Raw genomic sequence first — 15,828 nt, forward strand, 5'->3', positions numbered from 1 at the left:
GAAGGACAAGGTGCGTGCGGTACACAAAGAGGGGGAAGGGATGGACGCGTTTGTAGCTCAGCGTGCTAAACGACTGCGCCCAGGGCCGGATAAAGATGTTGTAGGCCCCTGGGCTACAGGTACTGTGCGCCCCCCCCCCCCCCCAGTAATATTTTCAAAAGGAAAACAACGTTAAAGGAAAAATTAAATGATTTTTTTACAAGGCTAACAACAAATTAAAATTGAGCGTTCACAAAATAAAAAAAAACTTTTCACTTCAACTCTGGAGGCCCTTCAGCTGGCCGAGGCTCCTGGGCTTGCAGCCCCTAAAGCCCCCACGCCTTGATCCGGCCCTGCCGCTGCCATGTGTAAGCGATTTAAAACTCATCGCTTTATTCCTTTAGCAGGTGAGGGCCTCGACTGAGCTAGGTAGGCAAATGATAGCTCAACGAAGTGGCGTATCATCGTCGTCGTCATCATCATCAAACACGTGGCACTTTTCTCTCAGCCAAATTACTCGAAACCAAGGCCGTAATTATAATATATATTGGGGGGGACACAATATTCAAATATGCTCAAAATGTCCCTCCCAATATATTGCTATCAAATAGATTTATGTTTACATGATTGTGGTTATGGTTGCACTTTATTAATCCCTAATCTCTGCCATTACATACAATGAAACAAGAAAAGGTAAAAAAGATTAAAAAAAACAGAGCAATGTAATACAATAACACGATTAGACATTATAATAATAAATAAATATAAAGTTCATCCTATGTGTTAGTGAATTTTTTTTTATATGTTAGGCAGGAAATTCGTTTTCAAATTTAGATTTTTTTCTGGGGGGGGGGACACACACACCTTCCAGACCCCCTGGAAGATTTGGTCCCACCCAATGTTGACTCCATGGCTACGGCTTTGCTCGAAACGCGTAACGTTGATTCTCAATGTGGAGGAGGAGGAGAAGGGGGTGGGGAGCCGCAGGACCCGGAGAAAAATCCACGCGACCACGGGGAGAACGTGCAGACAATCCAAATAGACAGCAGGCGTCAGGGTCGGGATCAAACCAGTGCCGGATTATCCTCGTAGCACAAGTAGCTACATATGTAGTAGTAGCTACGGGCCCCGCACTTTCAAGGGCACCGCGCTAAGAGCTTTCAAGCTGTCAATTCCGGTTCAGTGATTCTGCACTTGCTCTATTACTATAGTACGAAACTGCCTTCAACATTTACCAAACGACTGGGTCTTTAAGGTTAGCTGTTGTATTATCTGGCTGCATAGCAAATGAAAAATTACAATTACTTTACTATGCAAGTAAAATAATTGTGCTTTATGTTTTATTTTTATTTTATCAAAGGCCCCTTTTTATAACATACGCCCCAGGCACCAGCACGAGCTTAACCCGGGGACTGGATCGAACCCATGACCATCTTGCATACCAGACACGGGAGTTCACATTTCGCGTCGACTCCCACGCATCGCCCTGAACAGAGACTTTGTGGGCAAGCGGCGTTCGCGAGTCGAGCCCACGATTGCCTGTGCAGCGCACGCGCATCGGCGGTGCTAACCGCCGCGCCACCACTCCCCCGCGATGCGTGCGCACCCACCAATAGCAGCACGCGGCTCAGTGACGGCGGCGTCACCACGGCGCCTGTGCCAGGCCAGGTGCACTTTGAGGTTACCACGTGAAGTGTCGAGGGCTCGCTGCTGACAGGGAGGTCAGGGGACAGACCCAGCAGGTGCCATGGGTTGGCTGACTGAGATGACCGGTAGATGCACCACCAGCTGTACCCCCTACTGTGCCAGGCTAGGTGCAGGAGGTCTCGGGACAGACCCAGCAGGTGCCATGGGTTGGCTGACTGAGATGACCGGTAGATGCACCACCAGCTGTACCCCCTACTGTGCCAGGCTAGGTGCAGGAGGTCAGGGGACAGACCCAGCAGGTGCCATGGGTTGGCTGACTGAGATGACCGGTAGATGCACCACCAGCTGTACCCCCTACTGTGCCAGGCTAGGTGCAGGAGGTCTCGGGACAGACCCAGCAGGTGCCATGGGTTGGCTGACTGAGATGACCGGTAGATGCACCACCAGCTGTACCCCCTACTGTGCCAGGCTAGGTGCAGGAGGTCTCGGGACAGACCCAGCAGGTGCCATGGGTTGGCTGACTGAAATGCCCGGTAGATGCACCACCAGCTGTACCCCCTACTGTGCCAGGCTAGGTGCAGGAGGTCTCGGGACAGACCCAGCAGGTGCCATGGGTTGGCTGACTGAGATGACTGGTAGATGCACAACCAGCTGTGCTCAAGACTGTGGGGGATGTGTCTGCAGATAGATCAGTGCGTGCGAGGGGCTGGTAATCTGGCACTTTTCATTTTTAATATATATCAAGCACCACGATGGAAACACCAACATAAGCTCGTGCTAGACGCGTACGCACATACACACGGACGCACACACCCGTGGGCATACACGCAATGCAAAATGAGGCGCGGCGCGCGTGCCCACGTGTGGCACGCGCGACGCGCTAGGTGCTCGGCTCACCTGTGTCAAGCTGCGCTCGGGTTACCTGCAGCTGATTTAACAGCGCAAACTCGAGAGCAGATACGGGTCGCCAGTGCCTCGCTCACTCCAATATCTTTATTACGATGATGTTGCTAACGATCAGTGACGATGATGAAGATGCTGATGTTGCTAACGACGACGATGATTATTTTCATGATGATGATGGGTATGGTGACGATGGTGAAAATGAGGATATTGAAGTTGTACATGCTATGCAGAAAGGACATTTCCCGAAACGTCGCATATTATACGTATATATTTCTTACTCTGTCACTGCCACATTGTTGTTGACGATTGTTGTAAAGTGATTCTGTATCTGAGTCAGATATTAATTTCGCACTCGATTCGTTATATGATGATGCTAGGCTGCCTGGCTTAGAGTAGGGATTGTCAGCGTAAGGCACTACCACTAGAGTCCAAGACTACTCCGAGTACATAATTATTCCTATACTATTATATCCTATTTTTATTCTATGAACGGAGGGGGGTGCTGGTGGCAGGGGTGAGAGTGCGAGGGTGGCATTTGCTAAGGAGTCACGTGCGTGTGTGTGTGGGTTTTCCACGTGTGATATTATTGTTAGTTACCACGACTCGCAGCCCGTACGTTCTTTGAACCTGGCCGTCTGTCCGTCCTCTCCCGAGAGACGTGACCTCCTGCCAGCCAGCAAAACTTTGTGTTGCTGTTCTAATAGAGGGTGATTGTTGACTTGGGATGCTATGATGGGGGGGGGGGGGGGGGGGGCGACGGTTGCTACACCACACACAGCACACCACACACACCACACACAGCAAACCACACACACCACACACACCACACACAGCACACCACACACACCACACACAGCACACCACACACACCACACACACCACACACACAGCAAACCACACACAGCACACCACACACACCACACACACCACACACACCACACACACCACACCACACACGCCACACACACATCACACACCCCACACATCCACACCACACACACCCCAAACACCCCACACACACCCCAAACACCCCACACACACCACACACACCCCACACACCACACACACCCCCACACACCACACACACACCACACACACAACACACACCCCACACACACACACCAAACACACCACACACACCACACACACCCCACACACTCCACACACACACAACACACACCCCACACACACACACCACACACACCCCAAACACACAACACACCCCACAAACACACACCCCACACACACACACCCCACACACACACACCACACACACTCCACACACACACCAGACACACCCCACACACACACCACACACACCACACACACCACCACACACACACCACACACACACCACACACACCAGACACACCCCACACACACATCACACACACCACCACACACACACCACACACACCCCACACACAAACCCCACATACACACACCACCACACACACACCCCACACACACATCACACACACACCACACACACACCACACACACCACACACACCACACACACACCACACACACCCCACACACACACCACACACACCACCACACACACACCCCACACACACATCACACACACACCACACACACACCACACACACCACACACACCACACACACACCACACACACCCCACACACACACCACACACACCACCACACACAAGCTGGACTTCCAGAGTAAGGTGGCCGGTTTTAATCTGGCGGTGGCGTAAGTTATCAGAAATAAAACGACCGTGCGAGTTTCTCGAGTTGCGAGGAGGAGATGCCTTCATCCAGCAGTGGAGTGACACAGCGACTGGAGAGTATTCGTCGTATTGTGTCGTCTCATTGCCGTTGTAACTCCGTGGCGGGCGGCTGCGAGCGCGAATTGCACGGAGCTGGGAGGGGAACGAGGGGACAGGGAGAGTGCAAACACGCGGGTTATTAAATACAGCTGGCAACACCCTCCCCCTCGTCCTCCTTCTCATCTCCACCGCCTCCCCCCCTCTACTAGCCCCCCCACCAACCCACCCCACCAACCCCCCCCACCAACCTCCCCCAACAACCCTGCCCCAACAACCTCCCCCACCAACCCCCCCACCAACCCCCCCCACCAACCTCCCCCACCAACCCCCCCACCAACCCCCCCCAACCAACCTCCCCCACCAACCTCCCCCACCAACCTCCCCCACCAACCCCCCCCACCAACCTCCCCCCCACCAACCTCCCCCCCCACCAACCTCCCCCCCCACCAACCTCCCCCCCACCAACCTCCCCCCCTCAACACAACTCCTCAAGCCCCCACCAGACCACACCCACTGCCCTCTCCCCATCGCCCACACTTCGATGTTCACACAGCAGCCAACCAGCGCGTGCAGCACACAGCGCAATCATTCAGCGTTAATTACAATTAACTTTGACTATTAGAGGACGCAAGCAACGCGACTCACGTCTGCGTACTAAGGGCGAAAGAGATATGAACATGCATTCAATAATGCCCCCACCACGTCGGGTCCGTCCATAAATGACGTCACGCGATTTTGGAAGATTCTTTACCCAACCCCCCTTCGTCACACGACGTCACAAAAAGTCAGACCCCCCCTCAAACATGACGTCACAAAGCTCTGCCCCCCCCCCAAAAAAAATATAAAACATCCTTCAAATCGCTTTAAACTATTGTCATTGTGGTGCGTATTTAATGTGGCGCTGCACTCTGATGTTGTAGGGGAAAACATTCATTGAAAAGTCTATTTAATTAAGTAGAACGTGTTGTCTATATTTATTTAAAGTTGCGCATTTTGACGTGACGTCACATTTCTCAAACACCCTCCCCTCCCCCTTGTCACTCATCGTCACAAATGTCTGACACCCCCCCCCCTCCCCAGGTGCGTGACGTCATTTATGGACGGCCCCTTCGCGCAATAAGAGTGCACAAGTGTGGTCACCCCATCTACGCCTCTAGATAAAGAACGAAACAGGTGAACTTCTCCACAAATCTGGCTGTCGCCCGATGAAGCTGGTTGTAATTACTGGCGAAACGTCGTACACTCAGATTGTAAATGTTGTGGCTTGGCTCTCCGACACACAACCCGGTGTTGCTGTACTAGTACACTACACTATACACTACTATACACTACACTATACACCAGTGCTGTACTAGTGACGAATTGGCCACGTTCTGTTTACGTGACCAACCCTTACTAAGTTGGCTGTGTCGGGTGCTGGCGGGTTTATCGACACATTCATATATTTACGCGAACTAACCCCCACCCCCCCCCCCCCAAAAAAAAAACCCCGCCTGTATTACGAATGATATTGGTCGCGAAAGCCGACCACGTGTTAAACAGAGAGAGTTTTATTCCACGCGTCCCATCAGCCACGCGGCCTTGCGCTCGGAGGAACGCGTCATTCAAGCAATCCATCTTTGAACCGCAATCGACATCCATTGTCCCATCAGCAGCCAGTTTTTTTTTGCCGAATACTTTGTGTGCGCGCGCGTGTGTGTGTTTATCTGTCGCGCACAGGCACGGGATGTGTGTGAGTGCGTCGAGAGGTGTCCGCTGATGTATCGCCGCACGCATTCTCCGTAACGAGACGAACCCAGAGCGGTGGCGTTTTTGCAGCTGCGCGCGATCGAATCGGGGACACGTTGTGAACAGTGAGGCGGGGATCCCTTGCCCATGAACACCTCGCAGCTCATTTGCATCGCCGACTGACTCTGGATCAGCGAGTAACGTCGAAGTGATTCCCACGAGGTGATTCTGAACTGATGGCACGCCATGAAGAATCGACGCGACACGGTGATCGTGGTGATGATGACATTCGATGGTGATGACGATGATGATGACGGTGGTGACGAAGAGCAAAGTCATGATAATGGTGATGGAGGTTGTGATGACGATTGTGATGATGATCATGGCCAAAATTGCCCGTGATTGAGCGTGGTTATGTTGATGGTGATGAGCGGGTGATCATGGCAACGATGAAGATCATGACGATGACGGTGATTTAAACGACACACTTACGATTACAGTGCTTAAACACTCGAGCATTCTCGTCAATGTTCTCCTTCATGCTTCAACAAGTAGTAGGGAGGAGAAGAGGGGGTTGAGGCTGGGTAGGGTGGGTGGGATAGTGGGGGCAGGGGAGACTTTTTAGTTGAATTTATTTGCCTCCTCTCCCAAAAGCCACTCGCCGACTTTTGAAGCGACGTTGCCAGGCTTTCAAGCTGCCTCCTACCAACGCAACCCAACCCCCACCGTCTGTCTCTCTCTCTTCTCTCGCTCCCTCTCTGCAACTCTTTCTCGGGCAGAAGGGTGAGGGTGGAAGGTGAGAGAGAGAGAGAGAGCCCTAGGCTTCTCTTTTCATGTCCTATTGCTCCCACATGTGGCCCCTCCGTCTTGAACACACAAAGACAAAGATCGCCGCAACCCCCCCCCCCCCCCGTATAGCCTTTAATAGACTGTGGGGGCAAGTGCTGTTAGCGAGCACCTATGAAGACCGCCACGGCGCACGAGGGGGTGGATGGATGGCCAACACCACGCCCCAGGCCATTTTGGTCTCCCCAGCGCTGATGTTTACACACCGACACCCGGCATTCGTTTTAAGGCCGCTGTCGATCTCACGGGGGGGAGGGAGGGGAGCCTCATGACCGGTTCAGATAATCATCTCTGATGTTAGCCGCGAGTGAGAATCGGACCGGGGGGGATCGCCTGGTTTGTAGCGCAGTGCGCTAACCGCCTGCTCCACCGCTCCTCGGCGAGCACGTGGCCTCGTCTACACGACCCGATGATTATCGTTGTGCGTTCGCGTATTGTGCAATTTTGCTGCGAACGACCCATATGTGAGAGAGAGGGTCGTTGCCTGTGAACGTCTGGCGGCTTCGATCGTCCGCACAAATCATGGCAACAGCTGCGGATACGTGATCATGATGATGAAGATGATGATGAAGACGATGAATGATGTTGATGTTGCTGCACACATGGTAAATTATGAATCTCTCCGCGCGGTGTGCGGAGACTGTGGTCACCGCCCAGAACGGAACCAGGGAACTTGTAGCGACGACTCAATGCCCCCCCCGGTTCACAAATACCAAGCAGAAGGAAGCATCATCACCATCACCACCATCACCACCATCATCACCATCATCACCATCATCACCATCACCACCATCATCACCATCATCACCATCACCACGTCAGCGAGTATGCAGCACTCAGCTGGCTCATCAATGTCGAAGTTTTTGGGGTGGTTAGATCGCGTAAATATGTCGTTAAAACCCGCCACCACCCGACACAGACAACTAGTAAGGGTTGTCACGGAAACAGAACGTGCCAATTTAGTTGTTTCACTTTGACACTGGTTTGCAGGCATACTGAGCCGGTTGTGTGCTGATGGGAGGTAGCGGAGTGGCGCTGCTGGCTAGCGCACTGATCCATAAAAAGAGTCGTCTCTGTTTGATTCCCGGCCACAGCTAATATCATTGGTGAGCTGTATATCACAAAGCGAACTTTGGGCCTCCCCTATAGAGGTCGAACCATCCTCAAATGAGTAGGTGACGCTGTGTGTAAATGTCAGCACCGGGAAGACAAAGGCGACCGGCCGTGGTGCCTTCTGGCCACACACCACCCCCATCGGGCACCGTTAACGGCTCTCAACCCCACAGAGTCTGTTCAAGGCGTCAGCGTCAACCTGATGGCTTCTCAGATCAACAACTGTCACGTGGAGCTCGGCCAACTGAGAACGACTGCAGTGGCTGCCTGACATTGGAAGGCAGAGCGTTCCAGACGGCCGCGGGTCAAGCGACCGTCTGCGTTCGATGGTCTATCGGGCGACAGACACACGGGAGCTGCTTGTGTGTGAGACGCGCAAGCGACGATGTTACGGATATAGAATGAACTATGGGAACTTCCGACCAACTCAACCGCGACTCTCAGTAGGTTTGGACTGCCGAATGGCGTGTGGAGAGGTGGATACGTGGATGTGTGTGCGTGTGTTGAGCTTCGAGCCACAGTCGGGGGTACAGCTGGTGGTGCATCTACGGGTCATCTCAGTCAGCCAACCCATGGCACCTGCTGGATCTGTCCCGAGACCTCCTGCACCTAGCCTGGCACAGTAGGGGGTACAGCTGGTGGTGCATTGAACGGTCATCTCAGTCAGTCAACCAATGGCACCTGCTGGGTCTGTCCCGATACCTCCACCTCTCAGTGAGCCTTCGACACTTCACCTGGCACTCAAAGTGCACCTGGCCTGGCACAGGCGCCGTGGTGACGTCAGCGTCACTTCGTGGCAAAAGGCGAGTATCGGTATTGGTTGAGCTTCGTTCGCACCGTACGTAGCCATGAGTTGATGGTTTGGTGAGTTGGTAGGTGAGTGAGTGGTTGGGTTGGGTGGGCGTGTCGTTGTGACCTGCAGGTGTGATGAGTGCGTGGGTTGGTGAGTGGATGGTTTGGTGGGTGGGTGAGTGGGTGGGTGGGTGAATGGGTGGGTGGTTGAGTGGGTGTGATGTTGTGATCTGCAGCTGTGGTGAGTGGATGAGTTTATGTTTTGGTGAGTGGTTGGGTGGGTGTGTTGTTGTGACATGCAGGTGTGGTGGTTGGTGGGTGGGTGAGTTGGCGAGTGGGTGGATGTGTTGGCGAGTGGGTGGGTTGTTGAGTGGGTGGGTGGATGCGTTGCTGTGGCCTGCAGTGTGGTGGTGGTGGTGGTTGTTCGCGGTGTGGATGAGACGAAGCAGTCGATTTCTGGCAGTCCGAGTCCTCTAACACAGTCTGGAGTCTTCGTGAACCACGGACTCCGTGTAAACCCGGCACGACGCAAGCCGGGGTCTCCCCGGGCCTCGCTGCACATGTCCTAGGCCGCTCTGAGACGCCAGGCATTTGGAACAAAGGTGACGGAGCGCGCCAAACGTTGAAGTGTTTTGCTTTAAAAAGCGACTGAAACACAAACCACATGGACTTCGCCCCGCTCGCTTCCCCCCTCCGTCTCCCCCACCCTTCCGAGGAATATCTCCGGCTCACCTCCTCCCCTCCGTTCCCCACAATCCTACTCCCCCCCACCGCTCATCCGTGCCCCTGTCTCCTTCACCCCTCCCCTCTCCGTGGCATATCCCCCCGCTCACTCCTCCCCTCCAAACACCCTCCACGTGTCACCGGCCAGCGTGCTGTGCCCTTCGATGATTAACTCTCCCGTCTCCCACCTAGATGGTTGGAGTCAAGTTGAAGTGACGATCTCCCGCCTCGATGAGCGTTGAGTCATTGGCGATCATCTCCCGTTTAGCGTGGTGGGGCATTCCGCGTTCATATGGCGGGGAGGGAGGGCGGGGGTTAGTCTATCCAAAGGACAACCACGGCTAACTTTCCCACGAAGTGAAACACTATTTTATCGACCACGGAGGTAGGGATGATGGGTCGAGTCAACCGTGATTTGAATTCTCGCTCGGTCTACCAACTGAGCCACCTGACCGACAAAGAAAAGAGAGAATAAAGACAAAGGCCCCCCATTTAGCATGCGAAAGCTACCAGGGGCAAGTGCTGATCCACAATCAAATGTTGTGTGTAGGCAAGTGGTGTTAGCGAGCATCTATTAAAGCCAGTACTGCGCACAACGAACGAGGTTGTTGCCAGGAGCTCGCCAGGCCGTCTTTGTCTTCCACAGTGCTGCCACTTCCAGAGTGCTAATCGTGACAAATGGATTGTTTCAGATTCGATCTTCCGGCACGGCAGCTGAAGCAATGGACGCGTTGCTTCAAACACCCCCAGCCCGTGCCACCGCCCGCCTCTTGTCCACGCAGCAGTCGATCGGCAGTTCGCGAGTAGTGGGGTAAAGTGTGGGTATCCCCCACTGCTTCCAAGCCGCCGGGCGCAGCGTGGAAGACTATGACCAAAACAACAACAACAACAATACCTCCTCTAGAGTTCGCTCGAGGTGAGCCCCCCCCCCCCCCCCACCTTCCACAAGCAGTGGCGTGAGCAGGAAATTGCGGGGCTGCGCCTTTGCCAAATGTAAGTACGTGGTCAAAGCGCTGCCCGCTTGCACGGTCACGTCCCATCGTTGAGACCATCGGACGCGCGCGTGAGAGTGGAACTCCCAAAGGGCTTTGAACTAACCGGACGGATCGTCCTGCGCTCTGGGCATTTCCTAAATTCCACAACCTCTGACCCCCGTGGCTTTGAGGCCATAAAGACTGAACACGTGGACTGATCTGAGCTTCACAAACGGGGGAAGGCGTGGAGGAGGAAAGGGGCGGGGGTGGTGGGCGTTTGATTGTGGTGATGAAGTATGGGGGGGGTGGGGGGGGCAGGGTTGGTAGGGTAGGGTGAGCGAGTTTGGGATGCGGTAAAAGTAAATAAAATGATCAAGGCCCAGCTCTGCAATTTCCTGCTCACGTCACTGCTGGCAGAAGTGCATCCGCTGTAGAGGGAGCTCAAGAGAGTATCTCCGGAGGGTGTGTGTGTGTGCACGTTGAACTTCGTTCGCACTGTACGCAGCCAACCGTGCTAATCGGAGGTGCGGGTATTTGTCCTATGTACTCTTCCAATCAGCCGTGCGTTGGTGTCCTTGTATTGGAATGCTGCCACGGTGCAAATGGATCGCGCACTGGAGATCGCAATGCCAGGGGTCGCCTGTTGCGATTTCCAGGCGCGGCAGTTGCAATTCACGGGCACGTTTCTTGAAGCGTGGGGAGGAAAGCCTTCACATCCAGCAGTGGATTGTCGACCGATGGGGGGGAGGGGGGGGATGCAAGTGATGGCACTAACTTGACCTTACCAGTCACCTAGGATATTTTAATGATTAGTATTGTTATTATTGTTAATCTCGCTTGCTCGACAACGATTTTGACGCCTGGGAAGACAACATTCCGAGGATGGACTCCAAACGATGTCTCGTTGTGCCTGGGACTCACTCACAGCGCGAATCCTAGGGCACAACGAGCGGTGAGCCCCGCCACGACCGGCCCGAACCCGTGAGTGCAGAAACGCAAAACCCACGGCGATGAGAACATCGTGACCGGATCCGCAGTCACTGCCTCGCGCTGAGCTGATCCCCAAGCAGCTCCAAAGCCAGGCACCCCCCCCCCCCAAACCCCGGGGCGAGAGAGGCAGGAATGTTTCCAAATTGCGGAACCGAATAGCGCGGGGAAGGGCACAAATAAGATCCCCATCCACCGTATCAGCCACAACAAACTTGTTAGGGGTAAGCGCTTAGTGAGGAGCACCTATAAAGGCCGTGGCACGGCACACGACGAGGTGGGGGGGGGGGGGGCGAGGGGGGTGGCCAACGCCACAACCGGCCACCTTTGTCTCCTTATTGCTCATGTTGACGCAGCATTCACGTATTTAAAACTGAGTCAACAGAGGCGAAGCACCCCCAGGAGCGATTCAGATATCCGTCACTGATGTGAGCGGGGAATGGAATTCGGGTGGCCGGGTTCGTAGCGCCGTGCGCTAACCACTGCGCCACCGCTCCCCCCCCCCCTAGCAAAGGCAAAAAAGTCCCCCCGTATAACCTTGATAAGACTGTTGGGGCAAGTGCCGTGAGTGAGCACCTACACACACTCGCACACACTCGAGCGAGAGTCAGCAAAGCCATGACTTTGATTAATTTAATGAATTCCGCATAGCAAATGACGCAAGCGATCAGGGCAGATGGGTGTGTGTGTGTGTGCGTCTGGGGAGCGGTGGCGTAGTGGTTAGCGCGCCGAGCTACGGACCCGGCCACCCGAGTTCGATTCCCGCTCACGGCCACTAACACCAGTGACGATTCTCTGAACCGGTGCTGGGGCCCTCCCGTAGGTCTACTCGGCCCCAAATAAGTACCTGGTGCGGTGTGTCCGGGCGTTGTGCTGGCCACCAACCCCCTCGTGTGCCCGCGCCGGCCTTCAAGGGTGCTGATCGCTAACAGCACTTGCCAGAGTCTGTTAAGTGCTACACGGGGGATCTTTGCCTTTTGTGTGCACGTGGCAGCTTTTTTTTGCTGACGTGTGTAAGATGATGCATAGGGATAAGGAAATATAATGATAGCACGCGCAAATAAATCCACGAGCTTTTTTCCAATTTGCACATTTTGTACCATCCCTGCCCCGAACGCCCGCCCACCCTCCCACCATCCCAAATTGTGTTTTTTTATATTTTAAAATTAGTACCAAAATTTGTGAAAATGTCAAATGGCCGGGTAATTAAAAAAAGAAAAGAAAATCACAAATTCGCTCCGCGGATGCTGTGACAAATTGCTGACATTTGAAAGCCGCGTTTATTATTGCAACAACAACAACAAAACCAGCACGCACACAGTGGCACGTGGCTGTTGTCTCTCGTCGCAGGGCGCAGTGATGAAGCAGCAAGAGGCCACGTTATCCCACAGCTGTCAACACATCACGGTTTACCCAGTATTCTTGTGCAGGGAAATTGCGTTTTAAGGTCCGTACGGCGTAAAGCCGTTTCAATAGGGGAAACAATAACATTTTACGTTAGCCTGTTTGTTTGTGGTTTCTCCCTCGTGATGGGGACTTTGTAGATATGAACGTGGATATTTATAAGGGGCACGGGGTGACCAATAAGGTCCATGGATTGCTCTGTAACAATGTAGGGCACTGATAAGGGGTTGACAGGTTTGTTATCCAAACGTGGAACAATTTTTTCCCGACAATTGTAGATTCGCACGACTGCATATGAACACGATTGTCTACGTTGTCAAATCAAACAACGATTATATGAATTACAGGGGGGGGTGGGGTTGCCCCTCGCTTTACACGGAAGATGTAAAGATGTTCTAAAAATAAAATAAAAGGACGCACAAATCTAAATCGCGTAGACATCGAGCGCACAGCATTCACCCGGCCCACAATGCACCGTGCGAAACAGCTGCCTGCCGAGGAGCGGACACATTACATACACAGTAAACACATAGTACACACAGTACACACACAGTACACACAGTACATACACAGTACACACATAGTACACACAGTACACACACAGTACATACACAGTAAACACATAGTACACACAGTACACACACAGTACATACACAGTACATACACAGTAAACACATAGTACACACAGTACACACAGTACACACATAGCACACACACGTTACACACATAGTACACACAGTACACACACGGTACACACACCGTGCACACAGTACACAAACGGTACACACAGTACACACACAGTACACACACAATACACACACAGTACATACACAGTAAACACATAGTACACACAGTACACACACGTTACACACATAGTACACACAGTACACACACAGTACACACAGTACATACACAGTAAACACATAGTACACACACGTTACACACATAGTACACACAGTACACACACATAGTACACACAGTACACACACGGTACACACACAGTACACACACAGTACACGCAGTACACACACAGTAAACACATAGTACACACAGTACACACAGTAAACACATAGTACACACAGTACACACACGTTACACACATAGTACACACAGTACACACACAGTACACACACCGTGCACACAGTACACACACGGTACACACAGTACACACACAGTACACACACAGTACACACACGGTACACACAGTACACACACGGTACACACACAGTACACACACAGTACACACGGTACACACACAGTACACACACGGTACACGCAGGACACACAATATACACACAGTACACACACAGTACACACACGGTACACGCAGGACACACAATATACACACAGTACACACAGTACACACACAGTACACACACGGTACACGCAGGACACACAATACACACACACAGTACACACACGGTACACACACGGTACACACAGTACACACACGGTACACACAGTACACACACGGTACACGCAGTACACACACAGTACACACACGGTACACGCAGGACACACAATACACACACAGTACATACACAGTACACACACGGTACACACACCCTAGACACGGTATACGCATGGTACACACAGTACATACACGGTACATACAGTACACACACAGTACATAGACCGTGCACACAGTACACACAGTGGTACACACACAGTACACAGTACATGCACGGTACACACACGGTACACACAGTACACACAGTACATAGACCGTGCACACAGTACACACAGTACACGCACGGTACACACAGTACATACACAGTACACACACGGTACACACATAGTAGATAGACCGTGCACACAGTACACACACGGTACACACAGTACACACACAGTACACACACAGTACACACAGTGGTACACACACAGTACACACACAGTGCACACAGTACACACACAGTACATAGACCGTGCACACAGTACACACAGTGGTACACACACAGTACACAGTACACACAGTGGTACACACACAGTACACAGTACACGCACGGTACACACACCCTAGACACAGTACAGTCGACGCACAACGGTGTCCCACGTCCGACCGCATAGTCGCACGTTGAGTGAATTCAAACCGCACGGAGCGAATTGTAGGGAAGATAAGCTAGCCTCGGCTGGGAATCCAACTGAGGTCGCTGTTGGCGATACGGTGGTGTGATGTGATATTACTTCGCCTGGTGTGCAGGAGGTAGAGGGTTCTATCACTGACCCTGGCGCCTGCTGTATATTTGGAGTTTGCGTCTCTTTCCCAGTGATCGCATGGATTTAGTTTTCCCTCCACATTTTAGAGGCATGCATTTAGATTATTGATAGTATTTGGTTGCTATCAATTTCCACACGATGATGACGAGCCACTTCGTTGAGCCATCATTTGTGCCGAGGTCGCTTCTGAGAGAGAAGCGAATCGCTCAGCGGGCTTTACCTGGTAAAATAATGAAAAAAAACAGTTTAGTTTTAGTTGTTTTAGGGATTATTTTCCCTTTCATATACTATTCACTCCTACCGTGTTGTTGTTTTGTTTGTTGTTGTAACTTTCTGACCCCGTGCCCCTACTGGACATCTGTGAAAACAGGAGCTTTGTAGCTCATCGGGATTCCCTCCTGCTGTCCTATGTAAATATTCTGATTCTGCGAGAGGTCAAAAAAAATCCCCTTTCTCTTTTGGGGGATTTCCACTTAAAAGTCGGTCAGCTACAAAGTCAGATAATAAAAGATATATTCTCAGTACTCGAGAAACCCTAAGCAATCCCAACCCCCTCCCCCCGCAGATTTAATAAATCGTAATCCGCGTGCAACGGCCTATTCAGAGCGCAAGTCTGGGATGCATTCACGCGAGGGAGTGGAGGGAGGGATAGGAGGAGGCAGAGGGTTTTTTTTAGGATGGCGATGATTATCACGAAGTAACACAATTTGTGTTCC

General features: G+C 52.4%; 2 long non-coding RNA genes across 2 annotated transcripts; one reads left to right on the forward strand and one right to left on the reverse strand.

Moving 5' to 3' along the window:
- Nucleotides 1-4,214: 4,214 nt before the first annotated feature.
- Nucleotides 4,215-7,320, reverse strand: LOC142931257 (uncharacterized). Its single transcript, XR_012947264.1, has 2 exons — nt 6,549-7,320; nt 4,215-4,421 (listed from the first exon to the last, which is right to left on the reverse strand). It is a non-coding gene; the product is annotated as an uncharacterized LOC142931257 (long non-coding RNA).
- LOC142931256 (uncharacterized) lies at nt 7,320-13,324 on the forward strand. The gene is made up of 2 exons (XR_012947263.1): nt 7,320-10,446; nt 12,842-13,324. It is a non-coding gene; the product is annotated as an uncharacterized LOC142931256 (long non-coding RNA).
- The last annotated feature ends 2,504 nt before the right edge of the window (nt 13,325-15,828 follow it).

The sequence above is a fragment of the Petromyzon marinus genome, chromosome 51 (genome assembly GCF_048934315.1).
Source record: "Petromyzon marinus isolate PM22_M1 ecotype Great Lakes invasive population chromosome 51, UKy_Petmar_22M1.pri1.0, whole genome shotgun sequence".
NCBI lineage: Eukaryota > Metazoa > Chordata > Hyperoartia > Petromyzontiformes > Petromyzontidae > Petromyzon > Petromyzon marinus.